Below are 26,101 nucleotides of genomic sequence, written 5' to 3' on the forward strand. Positions count from 1 at the left end.
CTCCTCCTCCCCCCCCCTGTCCTCAGGCCACCCAGGCTGAACCAACGGTATGACAGTTGTACAGGTACTACCGTCTACAGCGCATGATACAAGCTCCTGTTCTTCCTCCTCCTCCTCCTCTCCCTCATTGTCCCCCAATGCACGTTGGGATGAGATGAGGCTGGGCTGAGTGTAATCAACCGCTACGGCTTCTTGATCCATCTCATCATACTCTGGCTGCAATGCCTCCTCTTTAATTCTCTGCAGAGAGCATAGCAAAAGACAGACAAGTGGAATGCTGGCGTCATCGCCACTCACCATCTTGGTGGACTCCTCAAAGTTTGTCAAGATGGTACATATGTCAGACATCCAGGTCCACTCCTGAGGTCTTATGTGTGGAGTCTGACCTGAATATCGACGGCCTTGTTACAGCTGGTACTCCACAACTGCTCTCTTCTGCTCACAAATCCTTTGCAACATGTGGAGGGTAGAGTTCCAACGTGTGGGGACATCACACACCAGTCGGTGTTACGGAAGCTGCAAATGCTGCTGCAACACAGCAAGGGCGGCGGAAGCATTAGTCGACTTGCGAAAACTGAGCTGACAGGCAGCGTACTTTGACGAGCAGATCTGGCAACTCGGGGTACGATTTAAGAAACCACTGAACCACGAGGTTAAGCACATGAGCCAGCATGGTACGTGTGTGATCTCGCCTCGCCTCAGAGCCGCCACCAGGTTACGGCCATTGTCACACACGACCATACCTGGATGTAGGTTCAGCGGTCTCAGCCACAGATCTGCCTGCTCTTTCACAGCTGTCCACAACTCACAAGCAGTGTGAGGTTTCTCACCTAAGCTTATGATTTTCAGCACAGCCTGTTGTCGCTTGGCGGAGGCAGTACTGCAGTGCTTACAGCTTGTAAGTGATGTGGTGATATCTGAGATGGAGGCTGAACATGAGGAGGAGGATGATGCGCAGGAGCTGTACACTGTGGGGGCAACTCTGACTGACATAGGGCCCGCAATCCTCGGTGTGGGGAGGATGTGTTCCGTCCCAAGGTCTGACTGGGTCCCGGCTTCCACTATGTTTACCCAGTGTGCCGTCAGGTAGATGTACCATCCCTGGCCACAAGCACTTGTCCACGTGTCCATTGTCAGGTGGACTCTCCCAGTAACTGCGTTGTTGAGGGCACGGCAGACGTTTTGGGACATTTGCTTGTGTAGTGCGCGGATGGCACACCGGGCAAAATAGTGTCGGCTGGGGACCGAGTACCAAGGGACGGCCACCGCCATAAGGTTGCTGAAGGATTCCGTCTCCAGCAGCCTAAAAGGCATTTCCAATGCAAGCAGTCGTGAAATGTGCGAATTTAGGACTGTGGCCTGTGGGGTGTTAGCTGCGAATTTCCGCTTTCGTTCAAAGGTCTGGGATATAGACAATTGACCGCTGCGTGGGACGTGGACGTTGATGCTGAGGAGGGGGCATCTTTGTATGCAGTATGGACAGAAGATTGCCTTGCACACACAACAGGGGGTTCTATTGCATGCACAACAGCAGAAGAAGCAGTGGTGACACCCGCTGACACTGGTCGTGGACCCTGGGGTTCTCTCCACAAAGTCGGGTGCTTTGCTGCCATGTACCTGATCATGTTGGTGGTGGTCAGGCTGGTAGCTTTGTCACCCCTGCTAATACTGGCATGGCAGGTGGTACAAATGGCCTCAGCAAAGTCTTTAAAAAAATTCCAGACTCTGGAAGACCTACAGGTTGTTCTGGCAACGTCCCTCGTGTTGGTGTTACGGGGAACTGTTGCCTGCCTTCTGTGTGCGGCCACCACACTGCTTCTTCCTGCCTGTTGGGGTACTCTGCCTCCCTCAACTTGTGTGCTGCTGGCCTCGCTCTGCATGTCCTCCTGCCACGTTGGGTCAGTTACTAGATCATCCACCACCTCCTCCTCTTCCACTTGCGCACCACGATCCCCCTCCTCACTTCCTGGCAATTGTGTCTCGTCATCGTCCACCTCTTGTGACAAATTGCCAGCGTCAACTTCCTGTGGCCGTGACTGTTCAAATATTTGGGCATCGCTACATGGGATCTCCTCTTCCACCACTTCAAGCGGAGCAGGCGAGGGACACAAATCTGGAAATGGACCAGTGAACCGCTCTTCAGAGTGTCCAAGTGTGGGATCAGATGCTGTCTGACGACACTCGGCATGATGGGAGGAAGGAGCATCAGAGTGAGGAGGAGTATGCGGTCGAGACTCACGGCTACTAACAGTTGACCGTGTGGAAGACAGACCGGAGGTGGTGGTGTCCAGGTAACTGGAAGTATTATCTGCTATCCAATTAATAACCTGTTCACACTGATCAGTTCGCAATACTGGTGTTGTTCTGTGCTTCCCTAGTAATTCGGTCAAGAAGTGGGAGCGAGAAGATGTGGCTGTGGCACATTTTCACCTTGGCCATGGCCCTGTCCGCTGCACGCACTATCGCCAGAAAGTCCCGTTCCACGTCCCTTGCCACGCGCCTTGCCCATTGTCAAGGGAGTAAAATAGCTTACACTCGCACTATCAATTGCAAAAGGGTAATGAAAAGGAGATTAGAACCGTGGAGAGGAAAACAGTTCTATTTCTCTGGCCTACACCTGACTCTTTTAAACAATCTGAACAATCAGGGAGAAACTATTACTGTTTTTCTTTACGGAAAAAATACCAAAAGCTGAATAATAGAGATTTTTTACCGTGGAATGGCAAAACCACAGTTATTGTTTACTGGGGTATACCAGACAATTTTAAATATATATATTTGCGGCTGAACATTGAGCGAAACAATCAAACAGGTTTTTTTTTAGGTAAAAATGGCCCAAAAGTGGATAATACAGAGGTTTGAACCGTGGAACTGCAAAAACCACACTTGTATTTCTCGGGCCTACACCAGACTATTTTCAACAGATATATTTGTGTCTGAACAATCAGGAAACACTACTTTTTTTCTTTACAGCAAAAAATGCAAAAAAGCAGGATAATACAGAGATTTGACCCGTGGAACTGCAAAACCACACTTGTATTTCTCTAGCCAACACCAGACTATTTTCAACAGATATATTTGTGTCTGAACAATCAGGACACACTACTGTTTTTCTTTACAGCAAAAAAGCAGAATAATACAGAGATTTGACCCATTGAACTGCAAAACCACACTTGTATTTCTCGGGCCTACACCAGACTATTTTCAACAGATATATTTGTGTCTGAACAATCAGGAGACACTACTGTTTTTCTTTACAGCAAAAAATGCAAAAAAGCAGGATAATACAGAGATTTGACCCATGGAACTGCAAAACCACACTGTATTTCTCAGGCCTACACCAGACTATTTTCAACAGATATATTTGTGTCTGAGCAATCAGGAGACACTACTGTTTTTCTTTACAGCAAAAAATGCAAAAAATCAGGATAATATAGAGATTTGACCCGTGGAACTGCAAAACCACACTTGTATTTCTCGGGTCTACACCAGACTATTTTCAACACATATATTTGTGTCTGAACAATCAGGAGACACTACTGTTTTTCTTTACAGCAAAAAATGCAAAAAGGCAAGATAATACAGAGATTTGACCCATGGAACTGCAAAACCACACTTGTATTTCTCGGGCCTACACCAGACTATTTTCAACAGATATATTTGTGTCTGAGCAATCAGGAGACACTACTGTTTTTCTTTACAGCAAAAAATGCAAAAAATCAGGATAATATAGAGATTTGACCCGTGGAACTGCAAAACCACACTTCTGTTTCTCTGGCCTACATCAGACTATTTTCAACAGATATATTTGTGTCTGAAAAATCAGGGAGACACTATTATTTTTTTTTTACCGCAAAAAATGCCAAAAGCAGGATAATAGAGATTTTTTACCGTGGAACAGCAAAACCACAGTTATAATTTACTGGTGTATACCACACTTTTTTAAATATATATATGTGTGGCTGAACAGTGAGCGACACACTCAAACTGTTTTTTTTTAGACACAAATGGCCCAAAAGTGGATAATATAGAGGTTTGAACCGTGGAACTGCAAAACCACACTTCTGTTTCTGTGGCCTACACCAGACTATTTTCAACAGATATATTTGTGTCTGAAAAATCAGAGACACACTTTTTTTTTGGGGGGGGGGGGACACCAAAAGGTTAATAAAATGGGTATTTGTACAGTGTGAAGGAGGGAAAAAAAAGAGCATTTAGATGAAAAAAAAGGATTTTTCCTGGCCCCCGACACCTGGAACTAAGTCCAGCAATTTCAGCAACAGGAGCACACAGGACTGTAATGCAGCGTTTGCTGGTATAACCACTGCATCTCCTATACAGCCTGCCTGCCTGCCTGATATCTGGGATGGATATTAGTCCTTAGAAGGACTGTTTGTTTGATCTGGCAGCCTTTACAGACCCTTCACTAACTATTTCGCAGGATATATCTCTCCCTAAATCAACAGCGCTGTCCCTACACTGTCTCATCCGGAGCGACTGTGTCCAAGATGGCGGCGCCCGGTTTTAAATACTCGAGGTGACGCTGTGCGGCAAGCCAATCACTGTAATGCCCATAAACAACATGGCTGCGGAATTACAGTGACTGGCTGGCAATCCCTGCATGTTCATTGGCTCTGTAAAGAGCGCCAAACATGCAGGGCGGAGACCCGAGCTCCCGCCCGAGTAACCCGGAAATGCTCGGTGCTCGCCGAACATCCCGAGTAGCAAGATGCTTGGGCGAGTACCGAGCAGTGTCGAGCATGCTCACTCAACACTAGTAATAACATGTTTTCTAGTTAAGTATACTCAACACAACATACCAATGTACAGTAATGCCATTTTGTGTATAAAACAAACATACTCTATTCCTTTCCTATTTGCCCTGTCTTTTCAAGGAACATAAAATAAAAACATAATGAAGATTTACTACAACACTATCAAATGAGGCCCAAACATGTTTCAGCAACGATAACTCTTCTAATTTGTTCCTCCAGTGTCCCCATTATGCTTGATAGACTTCTGTAATTTGTTAATATACACTTTACATACACTTTAACATAATTTTTTGCAACTCATATATGACATACAATTTGGATTCCAATAAAAAGGTAAAATCTTTAACCAAACCCCTCTTCCTTACACCAAAATGCACCAAAAATTAAACCACACCTTTATCTCCCTGAGCTTTTTCTGTCTTTTCTGTGCTGCACTGCCAGTATTCTAGAGAATACAACTGTGTTATGCCTTGCTCTATGTGTAGTCATGCTTGTGCAATAGACTCTTTCATACACAAATCTGCTTCATACAATACCATCTATAGCAGAGTTCAATATAATATGTTATCTCTTCATTTCATATAATTGTAGACTTTACAGTTTTGCTGTTTTGTTTCATTTTATGCTAACGCAATCTCTCATTTGTATACATTATCTAGTTACAATTCCTAATATATAATTGCACGATCCTTATACAGTATCTGTCTGTCTACCTATCTATCTGTATAACGGTGCCAACCTTTTTCACTTTTCTGAATATATCACAGTATTTGTTTAGTCAGCACTGTGAGTGTATATAAAAGCTATGAGATCTATTATTCGGTAGCTTTGTAGAATCAGCTGATGAACTCACCAACTACTGTAAAGCTGCAATGGTAAGTTATTCACTTAAAAGAATATATGTGACTGACTACAGCAATTAATTTTTTTTGTTGCATAACAGATCATCTTTTATGAAGACAAGAATTTTCACGGTTACTCCTACAAATGCATGTCAGACTGTTCTGACCTTCATTCTTACATCAATCACTGCAACTCGGTTCGTGTTAAGAGCGGAAATTGGATTCTCTATGAACACCCCAACTACCAAGGTCATCAATATTTTCTGCAAAAAGGAGAATATCCTGATTTTCAGCAATTCTTTGGATACAACGATACTGTCTGCTCCTGTCGTTTAATCATACAGGTAGTCTGATTTAATGCCTTAAGAAAACAAAGAATTAAAACAACAAATGATTTTTGCCAATAAATATGAAAGTAGGGAGATTATTAGCAGTAAAATATATGTTACAATGCTTAGACTGAGAAGTACTCGTAAATTTGTGTCTTTCATTTGATAATTTTTTTCCCTTTTTAAGCACTTACAAAAAAAAATATAGACACATTATAGTAAAGAATAGTATAGTGTTCTATGGTAAACAGCATATATTTACTGTATGTATATATACAGTATATATATATGTACTTATATATACATACACTAGCCATGGTTTACTCTTATCAATTAACAAAATTCAAGGTGTGTACACAAATGAGAAAACTAAATCAAATCACTATTTGGTGTGACAATTCTTATATTATAATCAGCTGTATAATCAGTGGTGTAACTAGAGTCCGATGCGCCAAGGTGCAAAATTTGGACATGGGCTCCCATTTGCATGTTGGTCTACTATTTGAGCCCTTGTAGCATTCTAAATCCTGTAAAGTAATAATGTCCCCATTATGTACTAATGTCAACAAACCTGGGCTCCTCCTGGTATAAGTCCCACATCCTGGGTCCCTCAGGCAATATTATTCCCTATCTAGTGCCCCTTCCAGTAATAATGTCTCCCATCCTGGGCCTTTTGCAGTAATAATGTCTAACTTCTCGTGCCCCTTCCAGTAAGAATGTTCCCCATCCTGGGCCCCTTCCAGTCATAATTTCAAACATCCTGACCCCCTTGCTGCTTTAATGTCTCCCATCATGAGCCCCATGAAGTAATAATATCCCTATCTTGTCCCCTTCCTGTTATAATGCCCCACATCCTAGATCTCTTCCTGGTATACAGTAATGTCCCCCATCCTTGGCCTCTTACTTGTATAATGTCACCCATCCTGAGCCCTTTCCTGATATAATGCCACCCATTCTGGACCCTTTCCTGGTATGATTTCCCCCATCCTGGTACAATGTCATCATTTCCCATCCAGTAATAATGTTTCTATTCATCAACCCATCCTGGGCCCATCCTGTAGTAATGTTCAAAGTCCTGCCACAAAAAAAAAACATTCTTCGGATGCACATCCAGCTGATATAGATGCTAGCCTTGGCAGGCACCCCTCCCGCACGGACCCCTTCACATCCTTTGTGACCACGGTCATTACACCTCTGTGTATGAGTTATCAATTATATCAAACAGGCGACAATGTTCATCATTTTCATATATAGGTTGAAACACAGCTATTGACTGAAACAGAAACAGCTGTGTAGAAGGATTAAAACTGGGAGAGGAATAGCCAATCTATTTTACAAAAATGCAGTTGTGGAAGAAGTTTTCATGCTACAGGTCATACACCATGGCAAGACTGAGTACAGTGATAAGTCACAAAGTAGTAATACTGCATCAGCAAGGACTCTCTCAGTCAAAGAGTTCAAAGCAGACCTGGGTATCAAGATGGGAACTTTTGAAAAAACACCCAGAAATGGACAATGTTAAAAATTGTAGACACAGTGATCAGCCAATGAAGCTTAGTGCACCAGAAGAAAAACACACCATGCTAATTTCTCTACTATATTAGATGTCCAGCAGTGTCATCAATTCAGAACTGACATCAACCAGTGAGACCCGCTACACACATCTACTGTTTATGGTAGTAGTTATGCTTATATAGTGTGTGTTTGTATGTATTGTTGTATTATATGGTAATGTAAAAAAGTTTTAGACATGTGTGGGAGAAATTCTGTAAAGTAAGAATGCTTTCAAAAATTGTTGTTAATAAAGAGTTGTTAATAATTTGTTTTTATCTTTTAACAAAAAGTGAAAGAGCAAAAGAGAAATCTGAATCAAATAACTATATAGATTTCAATACAAAGAGCTTTATTTGACAAATTCAAAACATTGCTAATTTTTTACTTGTAAGTTGTTAAAATACTTCTTATTTATTGAAATAAGAATGGAATGAAAACTATATTTATAATGAAATAATTTGTCTTTTTCATATTATAGTATCGAGAAAACTTCAAGATCAGGATTTATAAAAAGGAGAATTTCAATGATCAAATGATAGAATTTACCCAAGATTGTCCAAATACATTATCAGAATTCAGCTTCTGTGACATCTTCTCTTGCAATATAATTGAAGGAAATTGGATTTTCTATGAAAAAGAAAATTTTCGGGGGCGACAATTTTACTTAAAGCCAGCGGAATATAAGAGATGTACCGATTGGGGGGCATTAACACCAAGGGTTGGTTCATTTAGAAGGGTGCCAGAATTTTATTGAAAAGATTGAAATTGAGAACCAATCAATCAATAACGTAAGCTTGTTGATGGAGTATATACAGTACAAACCATTTAGCCATTGGCTATGATCAGAACTACACCTAAAATGTAATTTAATTTCTCTTCTTTAAATCTGATGTGGTTAGTTAACTGTTTACAGAGAATGTACTATAATATTTTTCTTTATTAAAGCAAAAAAGGATTCATGATAAAATCAATAGGCTTGTCTGTATTCTTATTTTCCCTTGATTAAACTCTTAGATGTCTTAATAATTGTAACGGGTCTGGGAGGCGGAACCTCTGAGCTACTATACAAGGGGGCGGTCCTTGTAAGGGAGCGGGTGGCGACCAGGGAAGACGGGCAGGAAGTCACAGCAGGTGACCGGGACAGTCTCTGAGTGAACGGGCTGGAGGTCACGGCAAGTGACCAGGGCAGTCTCTGGATGAACGGGCAGATGGTCACGGCAAGTGACCGGGGCAGTCTCTGAATGAACGGGCAGATGGTCACGGCAAGTGACCGGGGCAGTCTCTGAATGAATGGGCAGATGGTCACGGCAAGCGACCGGGGCAGTCTCTGGATGAACGGGCAGATGGTCACGGCAAGTGACCGGGGCAGTCTCTGGGTAAAGGGTTGGTACGACCTGTGGCGGCTGATGATAGACGTGAGCTCCCAGGTGAGCAAGCGAGAGTCTCTGGATGAACGGGTGGTCACAGCATGTGACGGCGGAGCCTCCAGGAAGACCAACAGACAGGCGGCAGATGAGCGCTCCCAGGTGAGCGGGCAGAAGTCTCTGGACAGGCGGGTGGTCACAGCACGTGACGGCAGAGCCTCCAGGTAGGCTAGCAGGCAGGTAGCAGATGTGTGCTCCCAGGTGAGCAGGCAAGCTGGTCCATAGACAGACTGACAGGAGTTGGAAGGCAGACCGTCGGACCTCAGGCAAGCAGGCAGGTGGCTGAAGTGCGCTCCCAGGTGAGCGGACAGGCTGGTCCTTAGACAGACTGACAGGAGTAGTAAGGCAAACCGTCAGACCTCAGACTAGCAGGCAGGTAGCAGATAAACAGGCAGGAATAAGACAGCAAGCTGGCAGGAATCTGGCAGGTATCTGGCAGGTAACTGGCAACGGGACCTGAGGGCTGAAGCAGAGTAGTGAACAGTGCAACAACATTGCTCGGGCACCTCCATTTTGGAGGAGGTGCCTTATATATGGTGAAGTCCTCCGGCCATTGGCCGGGGACTCCTTAGGACGGCGCGCGCGGCCCCTTTAAGAGGGAGGGAGAGCGCGCGCGCGCGCCCTAAGCACAGTGGCCGGGAAGGAGCGCGCGCTGCCAGAAGAGCGGGAGGAGGACGCCGGGCACGGAGCAGAGAGGTGAGGGGAAATGCGTCCCTGCCTAGCAGAGGGCAGGGACGCCGGCGCTACAGTACCCCCCCCCTTTAGGCCCCCCCTTTTTTAGGCCAGACAGAAATTTAGCTAGGATAAGAGGGGCGTGGATGTTCTCCCGGGGCTCCCACGTTCTCTCCTCAGGACCAAACCCCTTCCAATCTACTAGAAAAAAGGTCTTTCCTCTTACCCTTTTGGTGGCAAGAATGTTCTCTACCTCAAACTCGTCCTCAGCAGAAACCGGAGCAGGAGGCGTACCTGTAGACTTGGAAAAAGAGTTAAGTACCACAGGTTTGAGGAGAGATACATGGAAGGAGTTAGGGATCCGTAAGTTGGCCGGGAGTTTCAATTTATAGGCCACCGGGTTGATCTGACTGATGACCTCCAGAGGACCGATGAACCGAGGCCCTAACTTGTAAGAAGGTATCTTGAGTCGGACATATTTAGATGAGAGCCAGACTTTATCTCCAGGACGAAATTGTGGAGGATCCAGGCGTTTTTTGTCAGCGTGTTTTTTCATCCGTTCGGACGACTGAAGGAGTGCGGATCGGGTACTCTCCCAAATGGAGGAAAATTTGCTAACGAGAGATTCCGCAGCCGGGTTGTCCACAGAGGTGGAGACAGGAAAAGGAATCCGAGGATGCTGACCGAAGACTACAAAAAACGAGGATTTGGAGGAGGATTCGCTCTCGTGATTGTTATAAGAGAACTCGGCCCATGGTAGGAGATCCACCCAGTCTGAATGATGGGCATTAACGAAGTGCCGGAGGTAACTGGTCAGGTTCTGATTGATCCGCTCCACTTGACCATTGGACTGTGGGTGGTAAGCGGAAGAGAAGTCCAGGGTGACGTCTAGCAGTTTACAAGTGGCTCTCCAGAAACGTGAGGTGAACTGTACCCCACGATCCGACGCGATGTGGAGGGGCAGGCCATGAAGACGGAAGATGTGGCGGATAAAGTCTTTAGCCAGCTCGGGTGCAGACGGGAGGGCTGGCAGGGGAATAAAGTGAGCCATCTTGGAAAAGCGATCAGCGACCACCCAAATGACCGTACAACCGGCAGAGACGGGGAGATCAGTTATGAAGTCCATAGCAATATGCTGCCAGGGGGCAGCAGGCACAGGAAGCGGAAGGAGGCGACCGGCTGGCAGGTGTCTCGGGACTTTGTTGCGGGCGCAGGACACACAGGCAGAAACAAAGTCTATTACGTCCTTGTGCAGGGTAGGCCACCAGTAGTGCCGGGCAATAAGCTGGAGGGTCTTTTTCTGACCGGCGTGGCCAGCTAGTTTAGACGAATGGCCCCAGTGTAGGATCTTCTTCCGATCAGGTACTGAAACAAACGTCTTACCGGGAGGGAGACGATTTAGACTCACGGGAGCCACCTGCATTACTCTGGCGGGATCGATGATATGTTTAGGTTCTTCCTTGAGATCGGACACCAGAAAGGATCGGGACAAGGCGTCTGCTTTGACGTTTTTGTCAGCCGGGCGAAAATGAAGAACAAAATCAAAGCGAGCAAAAAACAAGGACCACCGGGCTTGGCGCGGGTTAAGTCTCTGGGCATGCTGGAGGTAAGCCAAGTTCTTGTGGTCAGTGTAAATTATTACCGGGTGAAGAGCCCCCTCGAGTAGGTAACGCCACTCCTCCAACGCCAGCTTGATGGCCAATAACTCTCGGTCTCCTATGGAATACTTGCGCTCAGAAGAGGAGAAGAGTTTGGAGAAGAAGCCACAAGTTACCATTCTCCCGGAAGATGATTTTTGAGTAAGTACCGCTCCGGCTCCAGAGGAGGAGGCGTCAACTTCCAGGAAGAACTGCTTGTTGCCGTCCGGGCGATGCAGCACCGGGGCGGAAGAGAAGGCCTGTTTTAGGGAAAGAAAGGCCTCCTCTGCTTCGGGCGGCCACTCTTTGGGATTAGTACCCTTATGGGTGAGCGCGGAAATTGGGGCAGTCCGGGAAGAGAAGTGTGGTATGAAGAGGCAGTAGTAGTTAGCGAAGCCCAGGAATCGCTGAATGGCCTTCAACCCCTCCGGTCGAGGCCATTTCTCGATGGCAGACAGTTTCTCTGGATCCATTCGTAGGCCGGTCTGAGAAATAATGTAGCCCAAAAACGGAAGCGAGGTCTGCTCAAAGAGGCACTTCTCGTATTTAGCGAAGAGGTGATTCTGCCTGAGCCTGAGCAGGACCTGACGAACGTCCCTCCGGTGAGTCTGGAGATCCGGAGAGAAGACCAAGATGTCGTCCAGGTACACCACTACGCAGGAGTAGAGAAGGTCCCGGAAGATGTCATTGACCAACTCTTGAAAGACCGCAGGAGCGTTACAGAGACCAAAGGGCATTACCAGATATTCATAGTGGCCGTCCCGGGTGTTGAATGCCGTCTTCCATTCATCCCCCTGACGGATACGAACCAGGTTGTACGCCCCACGGAGGTCCAGTTTGGTGAAGATCCTAGCCCCCCTCAGACGATCAAATAACTCCGGAATGAGCGGAAGGGGGTACTTATTCTTCACCATGATCTGGTTAAGGCCTCTGTAGTCTATACAGGGACGGAGAGAGCCGTCCTTCTTTTTGACGAAAAAGAAGCCTGCTCCCGCCGGGGAGGTAGATTTCCGGATGAATCCCCTGGCCAGATTCTCCTCAATATATTCGGACATCGACCGGGTCTCAGCAGCGGATAATGGATAAATACGCCCACGGGGAGGAGTAGTACCAGGTAACAGGTCGATAGGGCAGTCGTATGGTCTATGAGGGGGTAGTGTCTCTGCTTCCTTTTTATTAAAGAAATCAGCATAAGACCAATAAGGAATCGGAAGTCCAGGTAGATTAGCTGGGGTAGGAGAAGGACGGACGGGATGGACGGGAACCAGACAGGTCTTATGGCAGTCCTGTCCCCAGCGAAGGACTTCTCCGGTCTGCCAGTCAAGCACGGGTGCATATCTCTGGAGCCAAGGTAGGCCTAGCAAGAGGGCGTGGGAGAGTCCAGGCAGAACATGAAAGGAGATACTCTCAGAATGCAGCATTCCCACCTGCAGAGGAATGGATTCGGTGATGAGTTGGATGGGGCGTGGTAAGAGGCCCCCATCCACGGCAGCAACAGACAAGGGTACAGCCAGAGGTTTGGTGGGGATGCGGTATTTCTCTACCAGGGACTGTGAAATAAGATTCCCGGCTGCTCCAGAGTCAAGTTGGGCTAGTTCGAAATAACGGTTCTCCCCGCAGACGATTGAGACTGACAACAGCAGAGATGGAGAGGATTTATTCTTGTCTAGGTCGACCTCTCTGAGCGAACCTAGACACAGGCGTTTCCCGACCTCTCCGGTGCTCCTTACTGCCACAGTAGAAGCAGCTCCCCTCGGCACGGCGTAAGTCCTGACGGGTTTTGACCATCTTGGTCTGGTCGACCTGCATAGGCTCAGGAGAGTGTACCTGGGTAGAGACGGAGGGAGTGACGGGTTTCTGAAAAGTAGGAGCTAGACGTGGTAACCTCCTCTCACGGGTGACCTCTTTGGCACGCTCCTGGAACCGTAGGTCAATCCGGGTGGCAAGAGTTATTAGGTCATCGAGAGTGGTAGGGATGTCCCGACCGGCAAGTTCATCTTTAATACGGCAGGACAGACCCTCCCAGAAGACGGATACCAGAGCGTCGTTATCCCAGGCCAGCTCCGAGGCAAGGGTACGGAACCGTATGGCATATTGGCCCACGATGAGACTTCCCTGACGGAGGCGTAGCAGTGATGATGCGGATGAGGTCTTCCTTCCGGGTTCGTCGAAGACTTTCCGGAAAGCCGTGAGAAAAGCAGGCAAGTTGGACACCAGGGGGTCTCCTCTCTCCCATAGACGATTTAGCCAGGCCAGGGCCTCCCCGGTGAGATGGGACATGATGAATGCAATTTTGGCTCGGTCGGAGTTAAACTGGTGGGACAATAGTTCAAAGTGCAGGGTGCACTGATTTATGAAGCCCCGAGCCTGGGCGGAGTTGCCTCCGAAGCGAGGAGGTGCAGAAAGCCGGGGTCCGGGGTAGGATACCATGGTATTAGTGGGCAGCGGAGCTGCCGGATTGCGAGACATGGCACTGGCGGAGGTTGCTGGTGGAGCAGTCAGAGTGTCCAGGTGAGTATTGACATTCCGCAGGTGACCCAGGATGGACTCCTGTTGGGACCTTTGACGGGACAGTTCATGACACAGGTCCGAGAGCGAGGGAGCTTGGGTGCCACCGGGTTCCATGGCCCGAGCAAACTGTAACGGGTCTGGGAGGCGGAACCACTGAGCTACTATACAAGGGGGCGATCCTTGTAAGGGAGCGGGTGGCGACCAGGGAAGACGGGCAGGAAGTCACAGCAGGTGACCGGGACAGTCTCTGAGTGAACGGGCTGGAGGTCACGGCAAGTGACCGGGGCAGTCTCTGGATGAACGGGCAGATGGTCACGGCAAGTGACCGGGGCAGTCTCTGAATGAACGGGCAGATGGTCACGGCAAGTGACCGGGGCAGTCTCTAAATGAACGGGCAGATGGTCACGGCAAGCAACCGGGGCAGTCTCTGGATGAACGGGCAGATGGTTACGGCAAGTGACCGGGGCAGTCTCTGGGTAAAGGGTTGGTACGACCTGTGGCGGCTGATGATAGACGTGAGCTCCCAGGTGAGCAGGCGAGAGTCTCTGGATGAACGGGTGGTCACAGCATGTGACGGCGGAGCCTCCAGGAAGACCAACAGACAGGCGGCAGATGAGCGCTCCCAGGTGAGCGGGCAGAAGTCTCTGGACAGGCGGGTGGTCACAGCACGTGACGGCAGAGCCTCCAGGTAGGCTAGTAGGCAGGTAGCAGATGTGTGCTCCCAGGTGAGCAGGCAAGCTGGTCCATAGACAGACTGACAGGAGTTGGAAGGCAGACCGTCGGACCTCAGGCAAGCAGGCAGGTGGCTGAAGTGCGCTCCCAGGTGAGCGGACAGGCTGGTCCTTAGACAGACTGACAGGAGTAGTAAGGCAGACCGTCGGACCTCAGACTAGCAGGCAGGTAGCAGATAAACAGGCAGGAATAAGACAGCAAGCTGGCAGGAATCTGGCAGGTATCTGGCAGGTAACTGGCAACGGGACCTGAGGGCTGAAGCAGAGTAGTGAACAGTGCAACAACATTGCTCGGGCACCTCCATTTTGGAGGAGGTGCCTTATATATGGTGAAGTCCTCCGGCCATTGGCCGGGGACTCCTTAGGACGGCGCGCGCGGCCCCTTTAAGAGGGAGGGAGAGCGCGCGCGCGCACCCTAAGCACAGTGGCCGGGAAGGAGCGCGCGCTGCCAGCAGAGCGGGAGGAGGACGCCGGGCACGGAACAGAGAGGTGAGGGGAACAGCGTCCCTGCCTAGCAGAGGGCAGGGACGCCGGCGCTACAATAATGTGTTGTGGCAAGATGACTCACTCGGCTGTGGTCTGAAGTAGACACAGGAACAGTTCCGCCTGCAGGTTTATTATGTCAACATAAAGCACTGCAGACTTCAACAATATAAAACTTAGCCTTGCTGGCATAAATGTAAAACAAAAAGACAAAGGATAACACAGTCCATGTTTGTACTGGTTCGCCTGCACCACTTTTCAGCAAACTTCTGCTCCTCCTGAGCTGAGACTCCACAGCCTGGAAACTTCACTCTCCAGACTCACCAACAACAGAAAAAGAAACAGGACTGAGCATTTAACCTTGCTCAGCCACACCCCGAGGGGAGGTAAGGTGAATGACGTCGCTCCTGTCTCAATGTCATTCACACCAAACCACTCCCTTCACAATGGTGTGTTAAGCGCCCAACATATAACATGCTGGAGAATAGTTGTAAGTTCAGTTTACTAAGGCTAGTAGCCATAGCAAAACATACTTACCCTCACATATAACACCAATGACTTTGTCACAGTGTATAAGATAAAAACATGAAAGGGGTTTACCGATTTAAATAAAAAACTGCACAGAAACAGCAATGTAGCTAAAATAAATGAATATACTCACTCAATTTGTTCCTGCCTTTGTGGTTCCTATTTCCTGATATTCCCCAATGGTCTTATGTTTACCTTCCCTGCAGCTATTTAGTCCTGTATTTCCTACATGAACACTAGAAGCTAATTATTGGTCTTAGTGGACTTGTCCAGTGTATTCTGGTGAGCGATTGGCTACACTGGTGTTCTGGTTTATGTGTGACATCACCTTTGCAGTCTTGGTAAAGACCTGCAGTGAACATCAGGAATTTATTTACTTTTGCTGCATTGTTGCCTGTGTGCAGGGCCATATTTGGTGTTCATGCAGCCCTAGGTACATTAAGTTGTCATGTCCCCACTGTTAAGTCAGTAAAGGGTATGTGCACACAACATCTTTTTCAGGCGGATCCATTCCATAACCAGCCTGAAAAAGTGCTAATTAAACTCTAAAAAGACTGAATATATGTGCTGCAGCGTAAATGAGTTGCTTGCCATTTGCTCAATCAGTATTTTGAACTTTGTTTAACTGATTTGCATCTTTGGAAACTTGAATCAGTTAAAAGAAGTGACTCGACCATTCCTCAAATGACTTTTGCTTGGAAACTGCTCACTACTTTAGTTAATACAATTTCATTTAAAAAATGGTGCTCAAAAGATATCAGAAAAGACAACTGAAAAAAGCAAAACAATTATTAGCTTTAGCACAAGACGCTTGGCATGCTTCTTCTGCCTAAAAACTCATGGAATTCACAGATGTCTAAAAGACATCATGTGCACATACTCTGAAAGTCCCCATACCCTTTAGATAGTAGTTAAACCCTTCCATATACATTACACTAAAATTATCCGAAGCTGCCAATATAGACAGGTTTGGCCCAGAGTCTAATGTGGATGGGAGACCCTGACTGATGATATCGGAGGAGATAAGGAGCAGGCACATTTGATTTAGTTCTGAAGATCTTTTTGTTTTATAAATGATAAGCCACATGTCTATCAGTGGCTCTCTCAAAGGGAAAACAGGAGCTCTTGCCAAACTGAGCGGTCCTATATACTGTCCTATACATGAGCGAGATAGCTCCTTGCCGAATGATCAGATAACTGTCTATAATCTATGGGGGCATAAGTCAAACACTTCTTCGGCTGACAAAATAAAGACAAATTCAGATGCCTGCATTATCAGCCCTGTACATTGACTCTATAATGATCAAGTATCATGCCTAATAAATTGATCATTACAACATCTAATTTGACACATTTGCAGAACCTTTGTTAGTACACGACTACATTATCAGAACCTTCTTCAGCACATAAATACATCATCAGAACCACCATCAGTACATGAATACATTACCAAAACCATCATCAGTATATAAACATATCACTAGACTCACCATCAGTACATGACTACATCACCAGATCCATCATCAGTACATGAATACATCACCAGAACCACAGTCAGTACATGAATAAATCACCAGAACCACTATCAGTACATGACTACAGCACCAGAACAATCATCAGTACAGAAATACAGCATCAGAACCATCATCAGTGCATGAATACATCACCAAGGTTAGTACAGCGATCACTTGCAGCGTAAGGTTAGCCTCCATCATACGCATTGCATGAAACTGCCACTCCCAGTATGTCCTTAACAATGGTAAGGAGATAATGGGAGTTTTTGTTGTTACCAGCCATCATCAGACCGTGGACCATATAGGAACCACAGTACTGATTAGTTGCAGGAAGTAGCACTAGTAAAAATTTAAAGAGTAACTTAACTTTTGGAACATATCATATATGTTTTAGATCCATTAATTCTGAACAGATTGGTGCCGCAATGTGTCCTGAGACCGCATCAATTGCTCAAAACAACTCTTAAAATTGCACAGCTCAGGAGACAGGAGCATGACTTTCTACTACATCCACTCTGTAATGTGTTCTCTCCTGTCTCATTAGCTGCATTTTCTAAGAGATTTTTAGAGGGACCAGGTTCCCCACAGATCTGCTTATAACTAGAGATGAGCAAACATGCGCTTTTTTCAAATTCGGCACAAACATTGCACATTCGGATTTGTGATCAGACACTCAAAATGACACTGAAAATCATCCCAATTCGGCAAAAGTGCAGTAAATGATTGTGCTTTCACTACTCTATTTTTTATGACTTTGGCTAGGATAGTGGTGCTGTATGATCTGCAGGGGCGTCATGTTTGATAAGGGGAGGAGGTGGAGAGAGGTTAGGGCAGCAGCGGGCTGTTAATTTTTTTTTCTTAACTTAATGTCTGCAGATTGCAGCAAGCCAATCGAGGCTCAGGAACCATCCACAACGTCCAGACACAAGGGCTTGTGCCATTGGCTGCTGAAGTCACATGCCTCTCTCCATATAAAGAGCAGACATGTTGTTTTAGCACCATTTTGTCAGTGTAACAGCACAGAGACCATTTTAACTGTTCATACCAAGGTCTGGTCTGCCTACTTCCTACCTACCTCTAAATCCTTTAATTGTACCCTGTGAAAGGCTCTGGAGCGCCACGAACCAAGTAGGATCACCGTGACACCGCAAACTACACAATATCGCAGAAGAGCCATACCACCACTCAGCACCTATGTCTGGGCCTAATGGTGCCTCCTGGCTCCATTACTCGGGTGTGGCATGCATTACATATGAAATTCTGGCGTCACAAATAAGATATTTACTTCTGTGCCTTTTGTTCACTTTGTACTGAATTTTCCTGGTCCTGTTTTAAAAGAACTTTATTTGCCTGAGAATAGGGTAAGATCCTGCTGCCACGGGTGCTTCAGCACACACCAGGGTCATCCGCCATTTTGCAGTTTCCTATGCACCACTGTGATTCCTGAATCACTGTAGCTCAGAGTATCGTGCTACAGAGGCCTGAGTGAGTACTGCTGAAGAAATCAAAGACTGTCTAAACTTTTCTGTCCTCTGGTATAGCGGATTTTACAGAAAAAGCTGCCTCTGCAACCCTTAAAGGGGCCACGCTCCTATTCCCTGGCTGTTGCCTATGGCAACGCCTCCCAAAATTTCGAGTTCACTCAAATTGATTCATCTGGTCTAGTGCAGGATAACAAAAGCAATGTCTCACAGTGAAGATATCTACACCATGGAGCAGGAGAACTCATCAGCAACCCAAGTGATGCGGCCACGGAGAAGTTTACCTAGTACCCCAGCGAATGATAGCCCATCCTAAACAGCCACAGCAGCCAGCTGTATCAAGCCTCTGACCATGCCATATTACTTCGGGGTCCCCTGGCTTCCCCGCTATGAAGGAGTGCCTCACAGCTACAGAGAATTCAGACAGAGAATGCAGGCTACCTTCAAACTGTCCCCTGTCTTTGAAGAGCATAAAGTGGAGATCTTAATTGGTCAGCTACAGTGAACAGCACTCGAGGAGGTCAAGTCCTGGCCTCGGTTTGAACGTGAAACTGTAGATCCGATCTTGAAGAGACTGAAGTTCACTTTTGAAACAAGGACCGCTTCAGAGCTGAAGAAGCATTTTTATGGAAAGAGGAAAAAACCTTGAGTCCCTCAGAGACTTTACCCTGTCACTGCAAGAAGACTTGAGGGACATCATCCATGTTGACCCTCGAGAGGTTGAGGGTCAAGATCAGACTCTTGAAAACAATTCATAGAGCGTTTGTTAGACAAGACTCTAAAGTGTCATCTAAAAATGCTATCTATCCAGCATCCGGGTACCTCTTCCCTGGAATTCAAGGAACTAGCCATAGAGGTCCTGTAGAAGAAGCCTGAGTCTGAGACCAAGGATGATGGAAGGGTTAAGCCTGTCTCCGAGTTCTCCCTTTCAAGTCATATTGCTAAGCAAGGAGCCCGGGTCCCACCTTCAGAAGATCAAGCCACCCTGGCCGGACAAGTTTCTCGTCTCGCTGCAAACCTGGAAAAGGTGATGGAGCGGATGGAGCGACTGGAGTACCCCTTTAGGTGGAAAAGAGAAGATTCTCCAAGATTAGAATGGGAATGGCCAACTGCAGGACCAAGAGAGAACAGATGCCGACCCTAAGAGAGGTCTTCAGATACCTAGTACAAAAGTACCCGAAGACTAGAATGAATGCGGATACTGTCATCGACATGGGAACAAAGAAGAGGATTGCTGGCAGTTAAACGATAATCCCCTGAGGCAGCGGGACACCCCTCAGGAGTAGAGACTTTAAGTCCCATAGATCCAGCCTGGATGCCAAAGCATGTGGGCGCTCGTCCCATGGCTGAAGTCAGCATTAACGGAGTGTGTTTCCCTGCCTTGATGGACACCGAGTCTCAAGTGACCACTATCCGGCATACAGAATTTGAAGAGTGCAGAAAAGGAGCCAATCTGACACAACCTCCAAAGGCCTGGCTCCACATCATAGTCACCAATGGAAAGTCAGTAGCAATAAGGGGCTACTGGCAACCAATGCTTCAGATTGGAGAGACTGAACTCACACGGCAAGGGCTAGTAGTGATCCAAGTTCCAGAAAATGACAACTTTCCTTTGATTCTAGACACTAATGTTCTGTAACGGAGCAGGGACGTTTCAGAGACTGATGGAGAGGTGTCTTGGACACCGGAATTTTGAAACAGTTCTTCTATACCTGGACGATATAATAGTGTACTTCAGGACGTATGAGGAACATCTGCAACATCTGGCGGAAGTGTTCCAGACCCTGGCCCAACATGAGTTTAAGATAAAACCTTCCAAGTGCTTCCTCCTGAAGCCTCAAGTGAAGTACTTTGGCCACATTGTGAGTGCTGCTGGAATCCAGCCAGACCCAGACAAAATAGCTACAGTGAGAGACTGGCCTGCTCCTACCACAGTCAAGGAAGTGAAGAGTTTCCTGGGTTTTGCCAGTTACTATCGGAGATTTATCCCAAAATTTTCTCAGATAGCCGGTACTCTCCAAGAGCTCCTAAAGGAGCAGCCCAAAGGCTGCCAAAAGGCCAAACTCAAGGTGGATTGAACTGCTGACAGAGAAACTGCATTCCAGTTGCTGAAAGAGAAGCTGACTGCTACCCAATGCTGGGGTATCCAGATTACAGTTTAGCTTTTAACCTATACACGGATGCCAGAAAAAAGGCTTAGAAGCAGTGCTTTCCCAAATGCAGGCGTAACAGAAAGGGTTATTGCCTATGCCAGTCACTCACTAAGAGAACCTGAGCAACTTGATCAGAACTATTACTCCTTCCAGCTGGAATTCCTGGCCCTCGTCTGGGCAATAACTGAGAAATTTAAGGACTATCTGGCTGCGTCACCCTTCACTTTGTACACAGATAACAACCCGTTGGCACATCTGAATTCAGCCCGCCTGGGAGCTCTGGAGCAGAGATGGGCCTCTCGAGTGGCCAACTTCAGTTTTAGTATAAGATACGGGGCCGGCAAGGCCAATGATAATGCTGATGCCTTGTCCAGGCTCCCTGCTCAGACAGAACTAAAATCCTCAGACAATCAATGGGAAGATGTGGAGATGCCCACTTTTTATACCCGTTTCGCCCGGCAGGAAGCCCTGCAGATCAGACAGCAGATTTCTAGGACTATTAGTGCTTCCCAGCCAGATGATCTTCTGCCTCTCGTTGAAAAGGAGCTCTGGAAGAATCTCCAGGCCGAGAGCAGAGCCATTGGAGAACTACTGGATTACTTTTCCAGTGGGCGAGTGACAGAAAGAATCCAAAGGAAGAGAGCTGATGCAGAGCTGGAACGTCTCTGGTGACAGAGAAAACGGCTCTTTGTCCAACAGGGCCTATTGCATAGAACTACCTTGGATCCAGAAACTTATAAGAGAATTTTCCAAGTGGTGGATCAGAAGAGACACTAAAATGGTTTTGGACATGTATCATAACTAGTGTTGAGCATTCAGATACTGAAATATCGGGTATCGACCGATATTCGCGGTATCAGAGTTCCGATACTGAGTTCCGATACTTTTAGAATATCGGATACCGGAATCAGAAGTTCCCATAATGCCTGCGCTCTGCAGTGTCTCTGAAGGATGACAAGCTGGATGGCAGCGCTTAGCTGCGATCCAGCCTGTCATCAGAATGCCATCCCAGCGTGAGAGAATTCTCCTGATTGTTTAAAAGCGGCGGGCGGTAAAAAGCCGCCAGCTTTTAAACAATCACACAGCCCCATACTGCTTCCCCGCAGCCTCCCATCCCGATCCTCCGCTCCCCCCGCCACCTCACATCCCGATCCTAAGTTAGAACTGGGCGGGGAGTGCAGCACCAAGGAGTGGGAAGCGAAGGACCCGGGCGGGGAAGCCTGCAGTGAAAAGACTTCACCGCCGGCTTTCCCGTTCTGTGCTGTGCTCCCCGCTCCCTGATGTATGTGGTATGATGTATGATTGGTGTCTGCGGGTGTTTGCGGGTGTTTGCCGGTGTCTTTGCGATGTCTGCGGGTGTCTGCGTGCAGGCACACATAGGCCGATGTGACACTATTACTCTCATCGGCCTATGTCTGTCCCCCGTCCACTCATGCCGGCAGGATCAGCTCGATGGGAGAAGTAGTTCCCATCAGCCTGATCCTGCTATTTAAATTGCCCTACTGTGTCCTTTAAACTGCCCCATATGTTATTTTGGCCCCCATAGGTTTATATTTTTGCCCTTATACATGTTTTATTTTTTTAGGCCCCCATATTTTTTTGTTTTGTTTTTGGTCCCCAATAAATGTTAAATACATGTCATTGGTGGCCAGTGGTTGCCTACAATAAATTAGTTCATACATTACCTGTCCCCGCCGATCGCCACCTAAAATAAAGTAAAAAATAAAAAAATACACCTATACTCACCTAGACACCTAATTCCCCGAAGCCATCGATCTCCTGTAATAAAATATAAAATAATAAACCGCAATTTTATCCTTACCCCTCTGTAGTAGTCCAAATCGAGTGTCCCACGATGATCTCCAGTTTAGAGCAGCCACATAAAATGTGACCGCTCTAAACCGCTGCTGCAGCTACAATGACGGGGCCGTAAAGCAGCCCCGTCATTGCATAAGCAGGTTCGCCAGAGTTCAGGCAGCGCTGCTCCGGTGACCTCCTTTACGGCCCCGCTGACCGTGAGAAATTCCCACGGTACAGCAGGGCCGTAAAGGAGGTCACCGGAGCAGCGCTGACTGAATGCACTCTGGTGACCTCAGTCAGGGGCTCACGCTGCTGGGAGCGGACGTGTTCCCGGCAGTGTGAGCTTACAGCAGGAATGACAGCTGTCACATCTCCAGATGTGACAGCTGTGCATGGGAGATCAGCGCAGGAACATGGACAGGTAACTATTTTTTTTTATAGTAAACTAAGAATTAAATAAAGTTGTGTGTTTTATTTCAAATAAATTATTTTTTTCTGGGTGTAGTGTGTGTTTTTTCTTTTTAACACTTTGTAGGTTAGTAATGAGGGTGTCTTATAGACGCCCATCATTACTAACCTGGGCTTCATGGCAGCTGGCGCTGACATGAACCCCACCACTATTACCCCACTGTCACCGCACCAGGGCAGCGTGGAAGAGCGAGGCTAAGCACCAGATTTGGCGCACAAATAAGATGTGCCAAATCTGAGGCGGCTGAGGGCTGCTGTTTCTAACCTGGGAGGGGGCCAATATTCATGGCACCCTTCCTGGGCTATTAATATGAGCCCCCAGCTGTCTGCCTATCCTTTGCTAGCTATTAAAATAAGGGGACCCCACATCATTTTTTTGGGGGTCCCCCATTTTAATAGCTAGTAAAGGCTAGGTATTCAGCTGGGGGCTGAAATTAGTAGCCTGGGAAGCTCCGTGGGTATTACCCCCTTCCCAGGCTTCAAACATCTGCCCCAGCTGTCTGATTAACCTCCGCTAGAGACTAAAATTATGGGGGATCCCACGGCAATTTTTTTTAAAATAAATCCTTTATTTTAACACTAAATGACACTTGAGGGGTTAATAAAGATGCAGTCCCTGAATTATTATTTATTTTTTAATTAATTTTTCCCAAAATTGTTGGCGTGGGCTTTGCCATATTTTTGTATGCCAGCCAGGTACAGCATCCAGGAACGGGCTGCCCCCAACTACCAGATGCCTATTTGTACCTGGCCAGACACAACAATATAGGTAACCCTTTTTTTAATTTATTATTTCATGAATTTCATGAAATAATTAAAAAAAAAATACATGGGGCTTCGCCCTAATTTTGTGTCCAGCCAGGTACAGCAGGCAGGAACGGGCTGCCCCCAACCACCAGCTGCCTATTTGTACCTGGTCGGACACAACATTATAGGGAAGCCCTTTTTTTTTAATTATTTCATGAATTTCATGAAATAATTTTTTTAAAAAATACTTGGGGCTTCGCCCTATTTTTGTGTCCAGCCAGGAATAACTAGGCAGCTGGGGGCTGGAATCCGCAGCGCAGGGAGGCCCAAGCTTTCTGGCCCCCCCCCCTCTGCAAATTGCAGTCCGCAGCTACCCCAGAAAATGGCGCGTTCATAGAAGCGCCATCTTCTGGCGCTGTACCCAACTCATCCAGGGTCCTGGTGCGGTGGCTCACTGGGTAATAAAGGGGTTAGGGCCAGCTTGGCATTATCAGCAGGCCCTAAGCCCGAAATTCATGGGGTCACGCCAATATTAGACATGACCGCCATCAATTTCTAGTAAAGTATTTAAAAAAACACAACACCCAGAATAAAGTACTTTAATTGAAATAAACACACAATTTTTTAATGTTCTAAATTAAACCATACTTACCATCACGCCCTTTCCAGCTGAAGCCAATGTCTTCTGCAATAAAAGTAAAATAATAAAGCAACCTCATCCTTACCTTTCCATGGTTCCCACGACGGCTCCAGCTCTGCTACATTGACATGACAGGCTGGATCGCAGCCGAAAGCTGCCATCCAGCTTGCAATGCCGCAGACACTGACCTCTTTAACAATAAGTACCTCACCCTACTGTTATGTAACGTTTGAAGCCATGTGTCCAGAGAAAGGACTCAGATGAATACTTGAGCTCCCCGTGATCCTGTTTTTCACTGGAAAGCACCCTGTTCATGGTCTTTCCGGTTTTACACATTAACCCCAGTTATACTGTTCAAGTACTTTTGCCCATTGTGTGGACTCCTTCTGCTGTTTGGGAGCCGCAATGTGATGGTTTTCAAAATCTATTGCACTTCACCAAAAGCCTCATTGTATTGAAAGATGCGACTCATTGCTCTTAAAAATTTGAATGCTTTGCTAACTAATAGTTTTGCAGAATAGATAGGCTTTACAGGTTCTAAACCAGGGGAGGAGTCCTGAGGAGATAATTTCCATATTCCCACTGCATTTTGGGGTAAGTGAAGAGTCTCCGTGAGCTCAAAGAACACTGGATTTTGGCTGTTGGAGCTGAAAAGAGGACATCGGTAAACCGCGCGCCGGTAGGCGCGCGCATTTTGAAGCTTTTTTTTTAAGCTTTTTTCACTGTTTTCAGAACATTAACAGTAAGAACATGGAAGAGTCCAGGAGCCATTTGGTGAGCTGCATATCCTGCTACATGTTCACAGACTTGCCAGTGGAAAAGCCAAACTTCACATGCCAGAAATGCAAGCTTGTGTCCCTGTTGGAGGAAAAGTTGCGAAATCTAGAAGAGAGGTTAACTACCTTGAAAATCATTAAGGAAGGTGAAGAGTTCTTAGACAGAGCAGAATTATCTCTTCATGATTCAGAAAGAGAAGAAATTCGAACTGCACCTGACGAAACAGAGGAATGGAAGCATGTGACCCACAGAAGCAGGAGGATCGAGAGGCAGTCAGCACCCATACTGCTCAGGAACCAGTACCAGGCTCTCACGCAGGAGAACCATGAAGAAATACAGCAAGATAAGACTTTGCCAGCAATGAATAACCTTGTAAGCCCTCAGAATCCTCCTGGATGGAGAAAGAAGAATGTTGTGAAGAAAAAACGGAGAGTGGTGGTCATGGGGGATTCCCTGTTAAGAGGAACAGAGGATGCTATCTGCAGACCAGACATAACCTCAAGAGAAATGTGCTGTCTTCCAGGAGCAAAAATTAAAGATGTGTCTGCCAGGATATCAAGACTCTTCAGACCTACAGATCACTACCCATTCCTGCTAATACATGTGGGGACAAATGACACCGCAAGAAAGGACCTGGAAACCATCTGCAGTGACTTTGAAGACTTGGGCAAGAAAGTGAAAGAATTGGGAGCGCAGGTGGTCTTCTCATCCATCCTCCCAGTGGATGGCCATGGAACAATGAGGTGGAATAAGATTCTACAGGTGAACAACTGGCTACATCGATGGTGCCGTCAACAAGGATTTGGATTTCTGGATCACGGAATGGATTACCTATACGATGGACTACTTGCTAGAGATGGGGTGCACCTTACAAAGACTGGAAAACATGTATTTGGAAGTCGCCTTGCTACACTCATCAGGAGAGCTTTAAACTAGAACAATGTGGGAAGGGAAGCAAAAGGCCAGAAAAAGCCATACAGCTGACAAATACTATTGAGATCTCTGCTACTGGAAGTGGAAAGGAAGAACAAAGAC

This window comes from Phyllobates terribilis, unplaced genomic scaffold (assembly GCF_046119375.1).
Source record: "Phyllobates terribilis strain yellow unplaced genomic scaffold, ASM4611937v1 Scaffold_9__5_contigs__length_417890890, whole genome shotgun sequence".
In the NCBI taxonomy this organism is placed as follows: Eukaryota; Metazoa; Chordata; class Amphibia; order Anura; family Dendrobatidae; genus Phyllobates; species Phyllobates terribilis.